Source organism: Chiloscyllium plagiosum, chromosome 50, assembly GCF_004010195.1.
Source record: "Chiloscyllium plagiosum isolate BGI_BamShark_2017 chromosome 50, ASM401019v2, whole genome shotgun sequence".
Lineage (NCBI taxonomy): Eukaryota > Metazoa > Chordata > Chondrichthyes > Orectolobiformes > Hemiscylliidae > Chiloscyllium > Chiloscyllium plagiosum.
This window is the reverse complement of record NC_057759.1, coordinates 367,938-384,899: the sequence shown is the minus strand read 5'-3', so window position 1 is coordinate 384,899 and position 16,962 is coordinate 367,938. Positions and strand designations below refer to the sequence as shown.

The 16,962-nt window shown below is 42.0% G+C and overlaps 1 long non-coding RNA gene across 1 annotated transcript in view; it reads right to left on the bottom strand.

Moving 5' to 3' along the window:
* Positions 1-12,220, bottom strand: part of LOC122544676 — a 65,082-nt gene extending 52,862 nt beyond the window's left edge. The window contains exon 1 of the long non-coding RNA XR_006310437.1: positions 11,890-12,220. This is a non-coding gene — a long non-coding RNA (uncharacterized LOC122544676). The remainder of the gene's footprint in view (positions 1-11,889) is intronic.
* Between the last annotated feature and the right edge of the window lie 4,742 nt (positions 12,221-16,962).

Below are 16,962 nucleotides of genomic sequence, written 5' to 3'. Positions count from 1 at the left end.
ATGGAAGTTACTTTGGCAGTTATGTAGTTAACTGATGCATGCTCGGGATCATATTACAGGGCTCCAGTAACAGATAATGATAGTGCATTGTGATAGGTTAGCTGAATCATTGGTACATGAGCTAATGCTAAAGATAATGAGGTTGTCGACTGATTGGTTCCCTGCATCACACTTAACCTATCAGATTATAACCTCATTGTCTTCAGCATAAACTCATGAACCAGTGATTCAGCTAACCTATCACAATACACTATCATTATCTGTTATTGAAGCCCTGTAATATGATCCCGAGCATGCATCAGTTAACTACATAACTGCCAAAGTAACTTCCATAAGTGAAGGAGTTGGAATTTGCTGTTGATCACATCCAGCATCCAATTTGATTCATTGCAGTCTTTTTCAATTGACCTTGTGAAAATTCTAGCTTGGTTACAGGTGTTTATTAAAGGTCAATTATATCAAATTTGTGGTAAACACCCAGTTTGCTAACACTTTCTAATGTCCTTTTCACTTCCTTTTGAAAAGTTTCCCTTTCTCTCTCTTCCATCTTGTACAGAGCTCACGGAGCTTCTTTGTCATTCAGATTGAGATAATCTGAGCAGCTGTCTCTTCCATGTCCCTCCTTTCTCTGAAACTGTCTCTGCTTGTACAGAGCTCACGGAGCTTCTTTGTCGTTCAGATTGAGATAATCTGAGCAGCTGTCTCTTTCTCTTCCATCCTTTCTCTGAAACTGTCTCTGAAGTTCCACCTTGTCTGCGTCCTTAATATTCAACTTTATCCAGCTACCCTCCTACCTTGGGAGCTCCTCCTGTCCATGAGAACCAACTTCTCATCTCTTGACCATTTTTCCACTTAATGGCCAAACATCCAACCTCCTCCCATTCCCTGATATTGTTACCAGTTCTTGCTCTCATCTGGTAAGGTCCCTGTCACTTTAATTCCACCATCATCATCCAGTGAAAACCAACGTGGCCTCATTTCCAAACTCCCTTTCCTTTCCAAAAACCTAGAACTTGGTAACCCCCAAGGGAAGAGCCTATCCCTGGCTCCTGCTGTTCTCAACCAAACGGCACCATGAGGTGAGCTCATCCAAAGGCATGGTGTTCGTTTTCACACCTCTGCTGACATTACTCAATTCTACCTCATCAGACAACTCAATGTCTCCGTTATTCCACTGTTGCTAAATTATCAGACAGTGTATTCTACAGCACTGGATGTTTTATTGACTTATTAAGTCACAGGCTGTGAGCATCACTCGCTCATCCAGGGCAGTTAAGTGCCAACCACAATGCTGTGGATCTAGAATCACGTACAGCAGACTGGGTATGGACAGGGTTTCTTTCTTTTAAAGGACTTCAGCGTACCAGGTGGGATTTTCGAACACTCAACCAGGTCATTGTTAGCCTTTTAATTCCAGATTTTTATTGAATTCAAATTCCATCATCTGTCATAGTGGATATCAAAACCAGATCCCCCCCAAACATTACCTGGATCCCTAGTTTAATAGTCTTCAGATAATACCACTAAGCTACTGCCTCCATGAGCAGAAATTTGCTCCAGTTAAAAATTGCAAACGTCCCTCTTGATCACTGATATCCAGTCCATAACTCTGTGATATCTGCATATTGGGCTGTGTTGCTCGACATCAGTCATGGGCAAGTTATAAGACCATAAGACATAGGAGCGGAAGTAAGGCCATTCGGCCCATCGAGTCCACTCCACCATTCAATCATGGCTGATGGGCATTTCAACTCCACTTACCCGCATTCTCCCCGTAGCCCTTAATTCCTTGTGACATCAAGAATTTATCAATCTCTGCCTTGAAGACATTTAGCGTCCTGGCCTCCACTGCACTCCATGGCAATGAATTCCACAGGCCCACCACTCTTTGGCTGAAGAAATGTCTTCGCATTTCTATTCTGAATTTACCCCCTCTAATTCTAAGGCAGTGTCCATGGGTCCTAGTCTCCTCGCCTAACGGTAACAATTTCCTACCGTCCACCCTTTCCAAGCCATGTATTATCTTTGTAAGTTTCTATTAGATCTCCCCTTAATCTTCTAAACTCCAATGAATGCAATCCCAGGATCCTCAGCTATTCCTCGTATGTGAAACTTGCCCTACAATCAAAATTTTCATCATTCAAGAGAATACCATTCAATGTGTCAGTGCCCAATGTTTATTTTGCAAACACTCCTGAAGGATCTTGAGATGTCCTGTTACACAAAACGTGTTCCATGTGACTGATCTTCTTTTACAGTGTTAGGCCAGAGATTGCTTGTGTGCCTGAGGAGTCTCAAATGGTGCTACATATTGTGTAATCAGAGTACCAACTTGGACTTTCATTCAAACGTAAAGTCATTGAGGCAGCTCAGAGCGATTGGGAAACTGAGAAACTCCTGCAGTGATGTTCTAGGTTTGGGGTGATTGACCACTAAGAATTACAAACATAAGAACCCGGAGTAAGAGTTGGCCATCTGGCCCTTTCAGCCCGCTCCACCATTCAATAAGATCATGGCTGATCTTTTCCCAGCCTCAGCTCTACTTACCCAGCCTCTCACCATAACCCTGAATTCCTTTACTCTTTAAAAACATGATCTTCGCTTTAAAAGCATTCAATGAGGAAACCTCAAATACTGCAGGGAATTCTACAAATTCACAACACTCTGGGTGAAGAAATTCCTTCTCAGTTCAGTCCTAAATCTGCTCCCCCTAATTTTGAGGCAATACCGTCTTGTCCCAGTTCCACTCACCAGTGGAAGCATTCTCCCTGCTTCAATCTCATCTATTCCCTTTATAATTTTATATGTTACTGTAAGATTTCTCCCCTCCGCGCCCCCCCCCCTCCCCCATTCTTCTAAATTCTAACAAATATAATCCCAGTCTACTCAGTCTCTCCTCAGAAAGCAATCCCCTCAACTCATCAATTCAGGAACCTAGTGAACCTTCTCTGCACCCCCTTTAGTGCCAGTATCTCCTTTCTCAAGTAAGAAGACCAAAACTGCATGCAGTACTCTGGGTGTGACCTCACCAACACCCTACAGAGCCGTAACATATCCTCTCCACTTTTAAACTCGATCCCTCTACTAATAAAGGACAATATACCATTTTTAAAGATTAGATTATATTCCCTACCGGGTGGAATTAGGCCCTTTGGGCCAACCAGTCCACACCGACCCTCCGAAGAGTAACCCACCCAGACCCCTTTCCCTCTGACTAATGCACTGAACACTGTGGGCAATTTAGCCATAGCCAATTCACCTGCCCTGTGGGAGGAAACCCACACAGACACGTGAGAATGTGCAAACTCCACACAGACAGTTGACGAAGGCTGGAATTGAACCTGGGACCCTGGTGCTGTGAGGCAGCAGTGCTAACCACTGAGCCACTGTGCTGCCCATTGCCTTAGTATTTACCTGTTGCACCCGCAGACCAGCCTTCTGCAATTTATGCACAAGGACACCAAAGTCTCTCTGCATAGCAATTTATTGCAAATTTTACCATTCGAATAACAGTCCTTTTTACTATTATTGCTACTAAAATGGATGACTTCACATTTACCAACATTTTACTCCATCTGCCAGAACTTCACACACTCACTTGAACGATCTATATGCCCCTAAACATTTGTTATCTGCAAACTTTAACACACTACATGTGGTCCTCAACTCCACACCATCTGTGCAAATTGTAAACAATTGTGGTCCCAACAAAGTGGCAAATGGGGTTTAATTTAGATAAATGCTGCATTTTGGGAAAACAAATCTTAGCAGGACTTATACATTTAATGTTCAGATCCGAGGGAGTACCGCTGAACAAAGAGACCTTGGAGTGCAGGTTCATAGCTCCTTGAAAGCAGAGTCACAGGTAGACAGAATAGTGAAGAAGGCATTTGATATGCTTTCCTTTATTGGTCAGAGTATTGAGTACAGGAGTTGGGAGGTCATATTGCGACTGTACAGGACATTGGTGAGGCCACTTTTGGAATATGGCATGCAATTCTGGTCTCCATCCTATCAGAAAGATGTTCTGAAACTTGAAAAGGTTCAGGAAAGATTTACAAGGATGTTGCCAGGGTTGGAGGATTTGAGCTATAGAGAGAGGATGAATAAACTAGGGCTATTTTCCCTGAAGCATTAGAGGCTGAGGAGTGACCTTGTAGAGGTCTAGAAAATCATGAGGGGCATGGATCGGGTAAATAGACAAGGTCTTTTCCCTGAGGTGGGGGAGGTCAGAACTAGAGGGCATAGGTTTAGGGTGAAAGTGGAAAGACATGAAGAGACCTAAGGGGCAACCTTTTCACACAGAGGGTGGTGCATGTGTCGAATGGGCTGCCAGAGGAAGTGGTGGAGGCTAGTATAATTGTGACATTTTAAAGGCATCTGGATGGGTGCATGAATAGGAAGGATTTGTAGGGATATGGGCTGGGTGCTGGCAGGTTGGACTAGTTTGGGTTGGGATATCTGGTCAGCATGGATGAGTTGGACTGAAGGATCTGTTTCCTTGCTGTACATCTCTATGACTCAATGATCCCTGAGGCACCCCACTATCATCGATTGCCAACCAGAAAAGCATTCAATTATCCCCATTCTTTGCTTTCTGTTCATTCACCAATCCTCTATTCATGCTCGTGGATTGCCTGTAACACCTTTATCTTATGCAGCAGCCTTTTACTTGACACCTTGTTGAATGCTTTTTGGATATCTAGATATATCACATCTACTGGGTCCACATTATTCAGTGCAATTATAATGGCTTCATAGAATTCCAAAAGATTAATTAAGCATGACCTGTTGTGCCTGCCGAATGGGACAATTTCTATCGAGATGCTTTGCTATTTCTTCTTGACAGTAGACTCGAGCATCTTGCCCACTACATATGTTAACCTAACTGTCCTATAATTCCTCATTTTTTCTCTACCTCGCTTCTTAAACAGTGGCACCACATTTGGTGTTTTCAATCTGCTCAAACTGCCCCAGAGTCCAGCTAAGTTTAGAAAATTACCAAGAGTGCCATTTCTTTTAGTCCCCTCGGATGCAATCCGTTAGGGCCAGGAGACTGGTCTGCCCTTATATCCGTTAGTTTGTCCAACATTGACCTTTTTGTGATAAATATTTCTACATCCTAACTGCAACAGGCTGGAGGAGAAATTGCGGGGGGACCTGGCTGATAATTTTGCATCGTTGTTAGCCATGAGTGAGGTCAGAGAAGAGTGGAGGGTGACAAATGTTATTGTGTTAGTGTTCACAGTACAAGATACCAGTACCATGCCAGTAACTGACAAGGAGACAAAGGGAGATGTTATAGAGTCCTACAGCATAGAGGCAGGCCCTTTAGCCCAAACTGTTCCATGCCAACAAAAATGTCCATCCAATCCCATTTCCCTGTAATTGGCCAATTATTATTCAACAATGGCTGCAAAGAAAAGCCTGGGAAATACAGATCAGTAAGATTTAATCTGTGGTAGGTAAACTACTTGAAAATTCTGAGAGATATGATTTACATGCATTTGGAAAGACAGGGTTTGATAGGGAATAGTCAGCATACCTTTGTGTGTGTGAGGTCTTGTATTTTGGAAAAACAAATCAAGGTAGGAATTTCATGGTGAATCATAAAGCCTTAAGGAGTGTAGTGGGACAGAGGGAACTTGGAGTTCAAGTTCACAGTTCTGTCAAAGTGGAGTAATGGGTCGACAGCAGTGAAGAAGGCTTTTGGCATACTGGCCTTCATTAGTCAGGGCATTGAGTATCGAAATTGGGAAGTTATGTTGCAGTTGCACAGGACATTGGTGAGGCCGCACTTGGAGTGGTCTGTTCAGTTTTGGTCACCTTGTTATAGAAAGGATGTTACTAAACTGGAAAGAGTGCAGAAGAAATTTACAATGATGCTGCCAGGACTCAGTGGTCTGAGTTATACGTAGACAAACTAGGACTTCACTCTTTAGAGCATCGGAGACTGAGGGGGGATTTTATAGAACTGTATAAGATTATGAGAGGAACAGGTTGGGTGAATGCACTGAGTCTTTTTCCCAAGATTGGGGAATGGAGGATCAGAGGGCATCAGTCTAATGTTAGAGGAGAAAGAATAAAAGGGAACTGGAGGAGCAATGTTTTTATACAGAGGGTGGTATGCACATGGAATGAGATGACAGCAGAAGTGGTTGAGGAAGATACATTAGCAATATTTAAAAGGTGTTTAGACAAGTACATGGACAGGAAATGATTAGAAGGATATGGGCCAATTCCAGGGAATGGGATTGGATGGACCTTTTTGTTGGCATTGAAGAACTTGGGCGAAAAGGCCTGTTGCTGTGCTGTAGGACTCCATGACACCTCCCTTCATCTCCTTGTCAATTACTGGTACGGTACTTGTATCTTGCACTGTGAATATTAACACAAAATACCTGTTCAATGCTTCGGCCAATTCCTCATTATCTCAATGTGAAATCCCCCTTCTTACCCTCTAAAAGACCAATGTTTACCTTAGCTAGTCTTCTTCGCTTTATATATTTGAAGAAATTTTTGCTGTCTGTTTTTATATTCTGAGCTACATTAATCTCATAATCTATCTTAATTTCTTAATAGCTTTTTTGTTCCTTTCTGATGACCTTTAAAGTTTTCCCAATCCTCTGGCTTCCCACTGCTCTTTGCCACTTTGTGTGCTTTCTCTTGTAACTTGAGAGCCTCACTTACTTCCTTAGACACCCATGACAGATTAACCTCGTTTTCAGTGGTGTATACTGTTGTGGAGCACCTTGGAAAATTGCTTTGAAAGTCCTCCACTGTTCGGCAATTGTCCCACTATAAAGTCTGCTAACTCCTCTGTCATCCTATTGTAGTCTCCCTTGTTTGAGCACAGGACTCTGGTATTGGATTTTTATCTTTCTTTCCATCTGTATTCTAAATTCAACCATACTATGATCACTCCTTCCAATAGGATCTTTAACTATGACATCTTTAATTAATCCCGTCTTATTACACAGGACCAGATCTAGAGTAGTTTAGTCCCTCGTCAGTTCCATTACATACTGTTCAAGAAAACTATTGTGGATACATTCAATGAAGTCCTCCTCAAGGCTCTATTCACCAACGTGGTTTCACCAATTGACATGTAGTTTAAAGTCCCCCATGATAATTACCAAACCATTTTTACAGGAATTATTTATTTCTATGTTCACTTCCCTCCCCAGTGTGATGTTATTTGGTGCCGTATAGACTTCGCCAATAGTGACTTATTTTTCTTTGCGTTTCTATTTGTTACTCAAATGGATTAAACCTTATTCTTCATGGAACCTATTTCACCATAGCTCTAATATCATCCTTAAATATCAGAGTTACACCACCCCCTTCCATTTCTGTCTGTCCTTCCAAACAGTCTGATAAGCCCTGGATATTTGACTCCCAGACTTGACCATCTTGCGATCCTGTTCCATAATAGCTACTAAATCATACTAATTCACAATGAACTGATCTACCTTGTTTTGAATGCCACGAGCATTTAGGTAAAGTGCCTTTATGCTCATTTTTTACACCTTTTTGAATTCTATTAATTTCCACTAATACCTCCTGACTTGTCCTTCCTTTTAACGTCTTTCATAGTCTTGGATGTAGTTAAACCTTTCTGCACACACGTTAATCTGCTGCTTTCCTTTCTATTTACCATGATACTTCCTGTCGCTCCCCCCCAACCCACCCTCCATCACTAAAGTCCTCGTGATCACCTCATTTCTCCTTTTCGCGAGAACACTGGTTCCAGATCATTTCAGGTGGAGACCGTCCCAATAGTACAGATCCCTCCTGTTCCAAAACTGATGCCAATGCCCCAAGAAACGGAGCCCCTCGTTCCCACACTACTCTTTTAGGAATGTGTTTAATTCCCTAATTTTATTTTACCTAAACCAATTTGCACATGGCTCGTGTAGTAATCTGGAGATTATAACCCTTGGAGGACCTGTTCCTTAAGTTTGTTTCCCGTGCTTAATAATCCCCAAACAGGTCATTCGTCCTCACCTTGCCTATGATGTTCATATCAATGTGAACCAGACTAATTGGATCCTTGTTCTCCCACTTAAATATCCTTTCAAGGAGGCCAGAGATTTCCTCAACCTGGCATGGGGAAGGCAATACACTGTGCAGTACTCTCAATCCCGCTTACAAAGGATGCTGTCAATACTCCCAGTTAAAGAGTCCCCTACAACTACCACTTGCCTTTTTGCTCTCCCCTCTTGAATGACCTCCAGGAAAGTGGTTATTAAAATGCAGATCAGACTGAAGAGTCTTGAACTGAGGCACTGCTTGTGCACAATCAACTACAGATCGCATCAATTGCACGTCTGACACAGGACTTCCAAAGCAGCTCAGTAATCTGAGCAAGCAGTGTTCAGTATGACTCCACATTTTCTCTTAAAAACAAAAATGTAATGCCCCCAAACATGCAATTTGGCAAAGAAGTATCATTGAAGAAGACAACAATTTTGATATCTGAAATATCCCCAGATGGAAAACAAAGGTTATAACTGGAAGAAGCATGTGAAAATGTACCCATCACACCCACACTGGCTTCAGCAAATATCATCTGCCCCACATGGGCAGTACTTGCGGATTCAACATTAAACGACCCAATAATCCCAGGACGCATAGAAAAAGAATCATCCTTGATGCACAGTCACTGCTCAAGAAGAATTATATGGTTTTATAAGTACAGGCTGGACATTCCAAACACATTATTCTACATGGTCTGAATATACTTCCCAGTCTATGTATATTAATCACTATATCCCGCATATTCCCTCATTGTCTAAGTTTGGACTGCTAATTCATCTGACGATCTCTTTGCTATTAGCCCAAATCTCCTTCCCTGAAGATGCTTCTGGTATTCACTGTCACAGTCACCTATTTCGCTGCTCCCCCAAAAGCTGCCACCCAGGTCTCTAAGTCCTCATAAAAGCCGCCAAAAATGCGGCCGGTGCAAATGAGAAACAAAAACAGGAATTGTTGGAAAAGCTCAGCAAGTCTGGCAGCATCTGTGAACAGAAAGCAGAATTAACGTTTCAGGACTCCTGTTCCCACCAGGTTCCGACCCATACTTTTCATCCACTTCCCGGAGACAGGGCACCAGTAGCTTCATGGGGACTACAACTCCCACAATCCATGTTGCTGCTGGTCATGTGATAGGTTCACGATCTGACACAACAAAGCGTATACCGCGCATGTGCATAAACAACTTTGGGGCGGGGACAGCCCCTTCAATGTCAATGGTCAGTTATCATCGCAGTCTCTTGTCTCCTGGCAAAAAGCATACAAACGTCATTTCGTCAGGCCCGCTGCTGCCCCTCGTGATTCCATCTTCCATCCCAGCGGCAAAGTGACCAATAGAAAGCACTGGAGGACCGGAAGCAATCTGGACCTCCGACCAATCAGAGCGCCCTATTGTCTGAGCGCGATCGTGCAACCATGAGTTTAGAAAGCTGCTCCGTACGACCCAGCAAAAGCTGGTGCTGCTGTTTGTCTTTGTATGAATGAAGATGGAGCTTTACTCAGACTGACAATTCCTCCAATCACCCGGTTTCTTCTTCTTAAAGTTCTGGTCTGAAATTATCTATTTGCAGCAACTGAAAGAGAAAGGAAATTAACCCAGGGAAGGACAGAATCTGTCCAGGGCAAGAAATGATGATCACTCAGATTTGATTGTTCTGAATTTCGAACCGAATAGTGATGACTTTTATAACTTTCTTTCAGTATGTTAGAAAGAGAAGAATTTCAGACAGCAATCTCAAAACAACCAACACTTGAAGATCTTATAGGTTTACTGAAATAACTGGCATTTAAATATCATTGACTGTAAACCATAGATCAAGAATGTCTGTCTCTCTGGTTCAAAAGATTTGAAACAACAATTTGGCTAGAAAAGAACTGAGACATACTTACCAACTGCGAGTCTTTCAGTGAATTGATAAACCTTCAAAAAGTCTCATACCCGAAAGAAACATCACACCATTCATAGTATGAACTTACAGAGACACAAGGCCACCCTTAATATGGAGAAACCATGGAAATGTGATGATTGTGGGAATGGATTCCATTCCCTGTCAACTCTGGAGTTTCATCGACGTGGTCACTACAGGGAGAGGCCGTTCATCTGCACCGAATGTGGGAAGGGATTCCTTGATTCGTCTGCCTTGTGGATACACCAGCGTGATGCCACTGCAGAGAGACCATTCACCTGCTCTGAGTGTGACAAGACGTTCTGTGAGTATTTCACCCTGTTGACACACCAGCAAGTTCACACAGGGAAGAGGCCACCTACCTGCTTGGAGTGTGGAAAAGTGTTCACGCAGTTATCCAGCCTGCGCATGCACCAATGAGTTCACACTGGGGAGAGGCCATTTCCCTGCTCTGATTGTGGAAAAGAATTCACTGTGTCATCAGCCTTCGTGAGACACCAACGCATCCACACAGGGGAAAAGCCATTCAAATGCTCCAAGTGTGGGAAGCGATTCAGATATTTATCTGTCCTACAGGCACACAAATTAGGTCATACTAGGAAGAAGTCATTCATATGTTCTGAGTGTGGGAAAGAATTCACTCAGTATTCCAGTCTGTGGAGGCACAAGAAACCTCACAAATGATCAGAGGACTTGGATCTGTTTTTAATCTGAATTATTAAATCTTTTCGACAGCACATTTCAAACCCACACCTTCACCATCTAGAAGAACAAGAGCAGCAGTTACCTGGGAACATTACCACCTGCAAGCTCCCCTCCATGTCACACGCCATTCTCATTAACAGGCTGTTAGAAAGGGAGGGTTTGCAGACAGAAATCTCAAAATGACTAGTACATGAAGATCTAATGGAGTCACTGAAATGACTGGGACTTGAACATCATAAATCTCCACATTGGCTGTTCCTTCACTATCAATGGGTCAAAATCCTGGAACTGCTCTGTAACAGCTTTGTGGGTGAGCCAACACCACAAGGACTGCAGTCCCAGAAGGCAACTCACCATCACTTTCTCAAAGTGAACAACTCAGGTGGGCAATGAATGCTGACCCAGACATTGATACTATATCCAATGAATTGATATCAAAATGAGGGAAAATCCAGCTCAAGACTAATCCACCTTCATTCTGACAGAAGGTGAAATGGGGACGACCAAAGGATTGCTTTCTGCTGGATAGGCCACTCTTGCTACTTTGCTTCCAGTCAGGCTGATGTTCTTTGAGCATGGAACTGCACATTCCCATGGAAATGATCCCCTGAGGAAGGACATTTAATTTATCCTGGATAGGAAATAATGTTTTCCTTACCACTCCAATGAGATGAAAAGTAAATATGTTTGTCTTTGTTCCATTAAGTTTGTATCCAGGGCCAGGCCAATTGACTCAATTGGTCTCAGTCAGTATATATGCTCCACATGAGTATTCAACCTCCCCTCTTCAACTCCCCATCAGCAGATCCTTTCAACTGTTGCTCCAACCGATCCACATGATCCGATAGGATTTACAACCAAACACACGTACTGCAGACATAATCACCAGTAACATGGATACTCTCCCTAATCTCCCACATCCAACAGGAAGAGCATACCATTCTATCAAAGGCCAGCAGATCCTTCTATTCTGTAATGTGGAAAGATTAAATGGGAATATCTCTCTGGACATTAATGTAATATTAAGGGTTAAACTACAATGAGTGAATGTTCTGGAAGTGGGTGAGGACGACAGTCAGGCAGGAATGCGAATGACCCTTACTCCAATTACACAGTCATTTGCTACTGAACTCCCTATTATCAAGTTAAATTACTGTTGAATCTCTATCATACTTTTATAGCCATCCCCAGCCAATCAGGTTCGCTTGCTTGATCATCCCCCCAATGCTGAGGCCCATCACACCTACGTTGTCTGAGGCAGAAGCAGGACCAGAACTCATTTTCAGAGCCACTCCGAAGTTCGAATACATCACACCTATGTTGTCCTTGGGAATCACTGGGTCAGGAAATCTTCTGCATTATGATTCCCAGGATTAGGGCATTAGCATTTGCATTATCTCCGAGGATGATCTCATCCTACCATAGTACCTGGGGTAATATGTGACTGTGAGGCTGGGGGTTGTCTTCAGTGGCATGTGACTATGGGGAGTGGCCAGAGTATCTGTAAACATTGTCAACTGACCTGTGGAGAGGAAATGTATTTTCTTTGCTGGGGTCTCTCTTCTGACTCAACTTTTCACGCCTGGAAAGAGTATCAGAGGAGTGTTTGCGGTTTGCACTTTTACTGTTTGCAGACGTTGGTGTGTGTGAATTGCATCTCATGTGTGAAACCTCAAGAAAAGAACCAAGCAATCTTTTTTTACTCCATCCCTGGTATGTCATGGTCATTTGAAACTGAATCTGTCAGTGTATGATCTGTGAACACATACATATCAGTACGTTACAGATAAAGTGGAAGGTGAATGATGTCTCCTATTTCTGCCATGCTGTTGTAAGGTATACACGAGAGTTATTAATTTCTTTCAGGCTTGAGTCAGTTTAAATGTCTCAAAGCAGAAGACCATAAGGAAAATGAAATGTTTGTGGCATTTTTATTTGCCTGTGTTCTGTCATAAGAAAAAAATCACAATTGTTTTTAACCCCATTTTTATGTTTATTGTCCATAACCAAAGACTCCCTTATGTATCGTGAAAGATATATAGCTACCTGAGCTGAAGTTAAGTTGATAAAACAACCCAAACTGCTCCCTGTGGAATAGAACAATGGCAGCATGTTTTACATTTTCTTATTAGACGGAAGGCTTCCTGTTCAAACTGCCACATTACCCCGGATTCTCTAATGAGCAGTGACGTTCACCCAGCATCTACATACTTTGTCAACTCCTTTTAGATCATTTTCTCTTCTACTAAAAGGTGACACATTATTCTTCAAAACTCCAATGAGAATATGCCCAAATGTTTATACTTACAGTTTCTGTGATGTGAAGATGACTGTCCAATTATCTATCTGCCCCTGTCAGATTCTGCTGTGTGAATATGAATGTCATTATCCATCTCTACCTGTCAGCTTTTGCTATGTCAATGTGACTTTAGTTATCAGTCTGCCCCATTAGGTGAATGTAAGAATGTAGTTATCAGTGTATACCTGTGAGATTCTGCTCCGGGGATATGTGTGTTATCAAAATGTACCTGTCTGTTTCTGTAATGTGGATGTGTTTGTGCAATTATCAGTCTATCCCTGACAGCTTCGACTATATGAATGGATGCGTGCATCTGTATGTGAAAGTATATGTACCTGTCAGTTTGTGTTCCATGAACAAATAACTCATCTGTCACTCTCATAATTAGTTTTTCTTTCCGCAGTGCACAGTGGTATAATTATTTGAAGACTGTTGAAGTAAAGGTAATGTATTGTGTGCTCTGTATTGTGATAGTGCTCATCATCATTGGGCCACTTGTGTAGCTCTATTGGGGAGGTGGAAGGATGGCAAAAGGACTTTGATTTTCTCTCATGCAGTGGAGGAAATTGGAATGGTCAAAGTAGATGTATTGAAGAATGAAACTGTTCAACTTTTCTCACAAAAAGAAAATTGAATAGCTTTACTAATCTACCTGATCACACTAAATCTTTCCTACTCCACTGCTTCAAAATATTATGTGATCACATTGAGTATCTGAGAAAATGGCATCAAGTTTTCTTGTGTTTTATATCAGAATTCATCAGGAGGATCAAGAAGAACACAGTAGAAAATTTAAGTTAATTTGGAACAAAGGTACAAGACGTCTTATTGATGAAGATAGAGTTAAAGAGAAAATCTGTTCCCGCAAGTTGGAGAAATGCAGAAGGATTTTGTGATAAAGGTGGCAACGATTATAACTAACAAAACCTTCGGTGACTGCAGAATTTATTATACTAGGCTCAGTCTTAGCACTGCTGCCTCCTAGCACCAGGGACCCGCCAATTCCTGTCTCAGGCAACTGTCTGTGTGGAGTTTGCACATTCTCCCCGAGTCTGCGTGGGTTTCCTCCAGGTTCTCCGGTTTCCTCCCACAGTCCAAAGATGTGCAGGTTCGGTAAATTGGTCATGCCTGTAGTGTTCGGTACATTAGTCAGGAATGAATGTAGGGGAATGGGTCTGGGTGGGTTGCTCTTCGGAGGGTTGGTGTGGACTTGTTGGGCCGAAGGGCCTGTTTCCACACTGTAGGGAATCTAATCTAATCTAGTCAGGATATTATACAATATAATTTTAACATATTGTGGTACTGGATTTGAAATTCCAGGAAACACTATTCATTCTCTCTGTTGGTGTTAATATAGCTGCCATTGGGAAAGGAGAAAGAATTGGCACCAAGTGATCAACTGCTTTTTAAAAAAATTTGAAAAGCCAGCGAACACGAAGAAAAGACCAGATAGTTTGAGGAGAGTGCATGAGTCCATACTCGTTCATTTGTTTTTCTATTACAAAAGGATAGTTAACACAATCCCACTTTACCCCATTCCATCCTTTACAGCTGAGGACTGACTCACTATTGTCTAATATGCTCTCTCTCTGAAATCAGTGAAACCAGTGAATAATGTACAGAGGGTCAGGGACCGCTCATTATCGTATGCTGCATCGACTGACTACTTATTGCACTGGGGATTAATTCAGCCTTTCTTAATGCATTTAAAGGAAATGTGATACCAATGTGAAGTCAAACACGATCAGGGACGCTCACGTTGCCATTCTGCATGTATCGGACATTTACTAAGGGCTGAGAACACTCAGGCAATGAACGTGCAATAAGAAATAATGTCCTTACAGACACTGTTACAATTGTATTTTATGATTTTTTTTTCTCTGCTCTCGCAGCCAGTGACAGTCGCGTATCTAATAACAAGGAGATCATGATTGACCGATGCCAGATTGAAAGTCCAGGGCTCTCCACATTATCAATCTGACAGTGAGTGTAATTGTCAATCAACAGTAGCCATACCACGCTGTGACACATCTAGAGAGGATGCATCCAGAAAAATTTGCAAGTGTCTTTATGGACATGCTGGATTTACTTAGCCTCCTGAGGAAACCTGCATGGTGAATGTGCTTGGGTAATTGTCAATATAAGCCTGTCAGTTTCTGCGATGTGAATGTGAGAATTTAGTTTTTAACAGTCACTGTCAATTTTTACTTTGTGAATGTTTAGTTAAGAATCCTTCTCTGTCGGGTTCTGTAATGTGAATGTGAGTGTATTCATAACTGTTTGCCTGAGTTATTCTTTTGTGAACATGTGACTGTGATTCATTCTGTGATAGTAGTTTTTAGGGTGTTGTAATTGGGCCTTAATCTCTTCTGCATTTTGTGCTTTATGACAGAGTCACAGAATTGGTACAGCCATTCAGCCCATTGTGTCCAGACTGGGACATTCTGTTCTTCACCTATTCTCCATACTAGTTTCCATTAACTGTTGGGATTCTGATCTTTATCCACTCACTGCCAGTATCCTTATGTAAATGCTAATTTGAGTTTATTTCTGCAGTTATGTGTCTTTGAATAACTATGGAGCCAGTTTTGCTTGTATGCAACAGCATTTGGTAGAGTATGTGTATCTCATTCTCTTTCCATGTTCAGTTGTGTTTTCTTTTGGTCGAAGTGTTGGATAAACTCAATCAATATTCACTAACCCTTTCTGATTGAGGGACTAATGTTGGTTAAATGTTTATCTTGGCCTGAATCTGAATTTTTATTGCATTCAGACTCCTTTTTTTAACGTTTTGCGTATACAGTAGTCTTTTCAGTTGCTGCTGGACACTGTAAGATGTATCATTTAATACTAACTGAAGTGACTAATAATATGGTGAGTCAATTTATAACTGTCTATATTTAGAAATACCTGGGCCAAAATTTCAGGTTTTCTTTCCTTTCGCCATTAACTGGCTGAGTATCTGAGAGTTTTCTGTTGTGCTGCCAATCTGTATCATTTTGAAGAGTGATACCGGTCTATATCACACTGACATTTTCTGTATGTCTCCTTATATTTCCAGTCCTGCACGTCATGATTGGATATACTTTGTGAGATGGGTTTAACATGGATGTAGATTTGCTCGCTGAGCTGGAAGGTTCATTTCCAGACGTTTCGTTGCTCTACCAGGTAACATTTTCAGTGGGCCTCCAGGTGAAGCACTGCCGGTTTCTCAGCAACAAACCCAAACAAGAAGACAAAACACGTCCAGAAACCCTAGCCACTCTCCCCTACATCAAATACATCTCAGAAATAACTGCCAGATTACTCAGACCCCTGCCCATAAACTCACCAACACACTAAAACAGCAGCTAATGAACTTGAAAGACCCTATACACACAACAAGCAAAACGAATGTCATTTACAAAATACCATGCAAGGACTGGGCAAACAGGCAAAAAACTAGGATACATGAACATCAATTAGCCACATAACGACATTACCCTCTCTCACTCGTATCCGTACATACAGATAAGGAAGGACACCACTTCGATAGGGAGAAAACATCCATCCTTGGACAAGCCAAAAAGAGACACGCAAGAAAACTCCAAGAAGCATGGCATTCCAATCGAAACTCTATCAACAAACACATTGAGTTTGACCCCACCTACCACCTCCTGAGAAAAAGAACAGGAAATGACATCACCGCAGGAAATGACAACACCAGCCCAAAGAAACCCAAACATATAAATAGAAAGCAGGAATCAGGAGCAGTGCTTCTCCTGGAGGCCCACTGAAGATGTTACCTAGTAGGCTGATGAAACACCTGGAAATGTACCTTTCAGCAAGCAAACTTACACCCAGAACCTCAACTTGAGCTTCAAATCTTCTCAAACCTTGCTATTGGATTTAACATTTCATAAATCCGTATTCCATATTTTGTTTATCCATGGAAATGCTTTTGCATTACTCAGGCCCTCAACCAGAATGTGAGTGTGAATAAGATGTTTTCATCAGCACATAGCTGAGAGTGAGAAT